Genomic DNA, 7,060 nt, shown 5'->3' with positions numbered 1-7,060 from the left:
CTATTGCCGTGTTATTCTGTAAAATACACACAATTCTGTGTCTGTGTACTTAATTGTCTGCTTCCTCCTTCCTTATCTAACAACTGTCACTTCATTACTGCCAGTTTGCTTGCCTCTAGCATTCTCTCACTCCTTTTTAATTTGTTACTTATAACTTACGTTGAGCTGGGACACCAAAAAACACAATTATTATGACCTTGGTTAAGTAAGAATAAACAATCTCTAAGTGGGAACACATAAGACGTTAAGAAAGAGAATCCACAGCTTTAGTCTGGGGACATGGAAGTTATTTTGAGTACTCAAGGACCTTTTTAACTTATTTATGGGTTTGCAATCCAGGGAACAGAGGGTGCTGGGAGTCTGACCTCTGATCAAGTTGGACATTACTATGCATAAATTTTATAGAGATCTACTAACATGGGGTTTCATCGAGGAAGCCAGATTACCATTCTTCCAGATGATTGTGGCTGGTGTAGCAACGAGCTTATGCAGAAACACCTTCTAGACACACTACAGGAAATCTCCTAGAATACTTGCCATGGTTTAAGCTTATTTAACTGTGAGCCTAGAGTTGTGTTACATTCCAATTTCTATGGGCAAAACCACAACCTTGAGTCTAGATCCTCTAGAGTGCTCAGCAATCTGATAGTTTCCAAGTCTCTTCTCCACAGTGAGAGTCATCTAAAATGCCATCAATAACATTATTGCAAGCCCACAGAAATATAATGCCAGCCCAACATTCCCAGCTCATCATACCCCAAAATATAGATTTCTGTTTAAAATCAATACTCCTGAGTTCTATGAAAGAATAAGATCACAACAAAAATTAAAACTCATATTTCACTGGCTCTGGTCTTTGACAGAAGAGTCAAAACCTTTGGTGTCCTACAAAATCTCTATCAAATATTTATGGAGATCCTCAAGAAGTGTCTCACAAATAAGAATACTCCTATGAGGCACCGCAGTCTCTAACTGTGATACCGTTCTTTCATTTTTCACTAAGAACCAAACTTGCCGACTGATACCCCCACAGTCCAAGTAAGCATCATATTCAAAGCACTTGAGGGCTCACAGGATGCCTGTCCCTCCCAGCCCTTGATTCACTCCGTTAGCGGCATCTCTAAAGGTATGCTATTTGTGTTTCAATGACTTACTAAGCTTTCAGGTCAACAGGTCTTGTAAATAATCTGCATGAGACTCAGAAGGTAATGCTGAGGGGCAGTTACCCCATTCTACTTAAAGAGACTTTCTCTCTCATTCAACGTCTTTGTTCGAGTGCTTTTTTCTTCAAGGTAATTGCTTTCCAAGGAGAATCCTCAGCCCCCATGCAAAAAGGCTTCTAGTGAACTTGTCTAATCAGTTTGTAACATGTTTCCCCAAAAGTCTCAGAATTTAGCTCTGGTAGTTGGAAGAGGAGAATGTACGTGAACTTTAACTTTATTATCCTTTCCTTCATCTGTATCAAGTAAATCAGTGCTCATTGTATGCAATCAGTTTAACTTTTAAAATAAATCCTTGATAAACTTGTTTATAGAGGGAGCAATTTCTTTATTATATATTTATACACTCCCTACTTTATTCACTTACTGCTCAACTATTCTCATGATCAATTTTCTAAAAACAGCAAACTCATATATATGGTCTCTACTGATACTTTGAATCCCATATGGCAAAAATAGATACATAAATGAGTAAGATAAATATTTATACTCTGGGGAAATGTGTAAATGTTGCATACTGTAAATGTTTTATATTTTCTAGAAGAGTACGTTTCTATCAAAAAAAGTTTATTCAAATAAACCCCATTAATTTTCATGTTTTTAAAGCAGATATTATCGTTTTTCCCTGCTCCGACTATGAGATACAATTTCCTTTCAGGAAGAGGCAGTGACTAGGTATATACATAATAAAACAATTGTGTCAAATGGTTAGATACCAAGATATCTCAGGTACTAAAATTCCTTTAAAACAAAGTTGCAAATATGTTCTAGGCATCCTCAGAATTGTAGAGACTGGACATCCTGATAGCACAGAGTTTTGGTGGAGTTTGAAAAGACTTTTTCTCTATGATAAAGCGCCACAGTCCTGACAGACCTGTCCACAGTCTTCTCAGAGAATACAGAACCAAATCCACTGTGCCTCTGAGGCCCCTGCCACCCTGAGGCCAGGCACTCACTCTGCATTCTGAGAGAGAAAGCTGTGGGCTAGAATAAGCAAACAAAGACTGCACACGCACTTGCATGGGGACCCATGTACAAGTAGCTGCATACACACATAGTATTTGACCACTGAAAAGGCACTCTCATGTTTATGATTCTCTGCGAGCATGCGTCACTTGAAAAGACAAAGACATCAACCTTTTCCCACTCTTTCTTTTTTTTCCCCCTCTTCTTCCTCCTTCCTTGCTTTCCCTTCAGGCATCCTCTCCCTCTTCTTTCTTCCATATTTCCTACTATTTTCTCCCTCTTTAGCTTCTGAAGGGGGCTATAAAGACAATGCCCTGAATATGTGGCACTTCTCCAGGCTTCTTACACTCATTCCATGGTTAATAACAAAATTTCTCGAAACCAACGGTACTTTGAAAACATAGCTCCTCATGAATGGCACTATTATTTCCTCGAGTCAAAGGCAGAGTGCAGAGGAGAAATTAGACATCCAGGTCATTCACATCCCTTACAGACAGGAGCTCACCTTGCCTCCCTTGGGCTATGTATACCAAGCTTTCCCCAGCCCTCAGAAAAATGCCTTCCTTGTGGATGGCACTGAGCCTCAGGAGGTCTTCTATCTTACAATCCAAGTTGTACCTGGTCCCAGATCCACGCTTTAATTTCACACATTTTCATCATTGCTTTATCTCTGTGTCAACACAACGTATTTTTCATCAGCCTCTTGCTGTTTTAATCAGCATTTCAAGGAAGATAGAGAGGTATAGAGGGCTCCTTTTGGAGAACAAGTAATTTAGTTCAGTGTTGCCGGGGGTCAGGTGAACCTAAAATGTTCATTTTTCACTCCCATAAACTACTGAGATTATTCTACTGAAATATCTATCTGAATGTTTGGAAAATATCTGTTGAAAATGAATTTTTGAACATCTGAATTCTACACCTCTTGTCACATATGAAAAAAGAATGCAAGGTTTTTATAAATACCTCCTTTTTTTCAATTTTTTAGTCATTGAACTGCATGTTCTTTTATAGATCATTCTTATTTCTTTTCTGAGAATAGGAAAATGGGAGACACTTTAAGGGATTTTTTTTTTTTTCAATTAAAATGAGTTGCAGAAAACTAAGAAATGTAACACTTCATTAGCAGGCATTTAATTCCCTAGCTTTTTATTTTTAAGGAAATTGAAAAACCGTATGCTTTCTGGTAACATTTCTGTTTTTCAATTGCAGTATATATTATAACCTAGAACAGGGAATTTTTTGATAAATATGAAATATTAACAAAAGACTTCAACCAGAATTACTGTGATTTCTGTCATTTAATGCCGATGAGTGTAAGTTGTTGTTTTTGCTTGAGGAAGCAAGAAGAATGATGCAAAAGCATCATTCTTTGAATCTGCACACACTATGGATTTAATGTTTTAATGTGCTGGCTTAAAATGGTGGATGTCATACTACAGATATTCTTTTAAGGTACTTCTAATAAATAAAAATAAAATGTTTATTTTTAATTAACACATTTTAAAATGTTTATAATAATGCCCTCTATATTATAAAATTTTATCCTTTCATGAAACATTTTACTTTGAAATAGCATTTCTAGAGATGATAATACGATGCAGACAGTTCTAATGTTTCAAAAATGGCAGGAGATAGTTAATTTTTTCTATAACCTATTTCATACATGTTATATACATACTCAAAATTTTTGTAGAATTCAAGTCCAGTTAAAATATGTTTTTCACTAAAGCCACTCAGGAACAAAATGTAATTTCTTTATCATGATGGTTCAAAAATCATTTGGAGGTCTGGTAGTTTGTGCATTATTGCTATGTGCAGTCATTCTCATTACACAATACATGAATTTAAAATCTATCTACTCGGCATGTTATGGAGTACAAACTGTTTGAATTCTGCATAAAGGAAAGTTTAACATAAATTCAAATTCTGCAACATGCTATCTCTTGGCTCTTGGATGTTAATCCATTGTCCCAACATTAAGCATCTCAGAATAACCCCACAAGAATAAAAATTAATAGTCAAAGATTGTAATGTATTATGCTGAAACTAAATTAATATTGCCACATTCTCTCCTAAAGAGAACATTGTAAACTTTATATTTTTCCTTGCTTCCTGTTCTTTCTTGTACTTAGAACAGACCAAAATTCTACTATATTCAACTGCATTTTATTTTTTGAGTGTGACATCTGAGTATTAACAACTTTTTATATGTGGCATTATATTTACTTACATATGCACAAATAATCACCAAAAGTTAATCAGTATAACTCCCGATTGAAGAAAAAAACTTACACGATTTCAAAAGCTTCTTGAACTGCTTTGCTGAGGCCCATTTCAAAAGAGGCTTTCAAAATTACTTTTAACAATAATAATAATAATAAAACCTAGAGCTCTTTTCCAGATTATGTTAGCCACAGTTCAGAATTTTTTCCCTTTTCTTTTTTTTTCTTTTTTTTTTAATTGCCAGAATTCCTAGCTTCTATTGACTCATTCATAGTCTATGACCATTGTTAAACATTCAAAACTACACATTCTAGAGAAATCACAGATCTTTTACTCAATGTTTTCTGCCTTTATTTCCTTTAAATAAAATATTTTCCATTTCACAAGTCTAAGCAAATATAATGAGCAATTTGTGACAAAAGAGTGACAATTTAGAGATAGAGTAGATGCATTTTACATGCTGACTACAAAAAAAGACGGAAATTTCAGCTGAGCTCTTTATCTGCCACTTACCAGTCTTAGAATAATGGCTGATAATGATAGAAATCACACTGGCTAATAGCACTATTAACATCTTCCATGTTAGCTTATATTCTTGCTGCATATGAGTTCCTTTTGTAAATTTTTAAGTTCTATCTGGATTTTCTATGAAAAAAGATAGGAAACATGACAATTTGGGGAATTTAATTCATAAGGCATAAACATTCATTAACTTTCAAGTTGCCCTCCACCTTTAGTCTTCTTTTGTTAAAATTGCAAGATCTCAATTTTGTATTCAAATCATAATTTTGTTTTTCAAAATTCTTTGAACCTGATCTTTGAAATCTCTTATGGATCTAGTGGGTAATTAAGTGGTACAATAATCGTTAGATAGATTTATGTTTCTGATTCAATTTGAGGCCAAGAAACAGAGTAACAGTGATGCATGTCTTTTCAGAGGCTGCAATTTTATAGACTCTCTGGGCATTGTCAGTTGAGTATTGACGCGAATATATGTGCATTTTTATTAAAGATACAAAACTATCATGAACAAAATGTCTTAAGTGAAAGATTATGTTTGTTTATTTGTTTGTCTGTTGTGTTTTGTTCTGGTGACTTTAAAAGTACACAATTAACTTATAGAAAGAACATCAAATGGAAAATTGAATCCACGATTAGTTATGTAGCTCTTTTCCCTGAGGAATTTTTGCATGGTTTATTTTGGCCAATTTCTGTTTCTTATGATGAATCATAGGGCCTTTGCAGGAAAAAAAAAAAAAAATCTAGGTTTTCTGAGCCAAGATGATTACAGCTGAAAAAGAATGGATTCATTTCTCAAAGATGGGGAAGTTAAAACACAGTTGTCCTAGATTGAATAGAAAGGGATTTGCTGCCTAAGAGACGTGGCATATTTGCTTTATGCATTGTAACTGTGGACACAAATAATCCATTTGCAGCAATAATTCTCAATTTATTGTTTATAAACCAGCCTTAATTTAAATCAACAAAACAAATTCCAAGAGCACACTTGTAACTCAGTTATTGGGAACTCAGAATCTATTTTACTATGGATAAAATGTTATGAATATTGTTTAGGCAGCTAGGCAAGACCACAAAACTTATTTCATACTTTCCATCATTTCAACTTGTGTTTATTTCAAAATCAGGCACAGTCTAAGAAACTGGGAGGTTAATATAATGAATAAGCTCTGTCATCCCAAGAAACTCAGGTTTTACGCAAGGGATATATACCAAGGCTTTTCAACAGTGATCTATATGAACTAAAAAAAAAAAATTCTAGGCAAATAATTCAACCTAAAAAAAAATCTTTAGGAGTACCCAATTAAGTATATTGATTTATTTTCTTTGCTACAAAAATTGAACTAAATTTGCTTGCATGACATCATGCGACAGTGAAACAAGCAGAGCTGCAGTCAGATTTTCAGGTACTGCTGGTTTTCCAGAGTTTGTGTTGTCTATATTGGAGTTGAAAAATCTCAAGCAAACTGAAGCCTCAGTCTGCTAGGCTGCCTTGGACCTGCAGGGTACAATGGGAGATAAAGAACTATGATTAGAGTTACCTCTCCTGGTAATCTCAGCATTACAGCGTGGTTGGATTTTATGCAATGGAGGCATACATTCCTGAAGGACCCCCATAATTCAAAACTGGCATCATTCGACAATAATTTTCCCAAGGGGAAAAAAGGAAAATAAGAGGGATACTTCCTGGTCTGCATAAATCTAGTCTTTAGAATATATTTCTGCTTAATGCTGCTTTTTTATCTTCTCAACATAATCGCAAATATTTCAGAGTGCTAGCTCCTAAATTAGCATGGTGTTTCCAAAGTGACTGACTTTCCAGTCAGTTATGCAGCTCTATCTCCACCACTCAGTGAATGAATGCCACAAGAAATGCCAGGCTCTTTGTAAGACTGTGACATGGTTAGATGTCATTACTGTTTACCAACTATAAAAGTGGCCTCGTTTGCAATTTAGCAGGCCTATCAGCATTGAAATTATACAAGACTTGACTTTGTTGGGTTTGTCTTTGTTTTGAATTTAGAACATAGAAAGAAATTCTCTTGATCTTGATTTTCAGCATAAATGTAAAACATACAAAAAAGGCCTCAGATTCCCCTTGAACTTTTGGATTGTGAGAAAAAGGTCTGAGA

Source organism: Pteropus vampyrus, unplaced genomic scaffold, assembly GCF_000151845.1.
Source record: "Pteropus vampyrus isolate Shadow unplaced genomic scaffold, Pvam_2.0 Scaffold97, whole genome shotgun sequence".
Taxonomy (NCBI): Eukaryota; Metazoa; Chordata; class Mammalia; order Chiroptera; family Pteropodidae; genus Pteropus; species Pteropus vampyrus.
The sequence above is the reverse complement of the archived record's forward strand: the minus strand, read 5'-3'. Positions refer to the sequence as shown.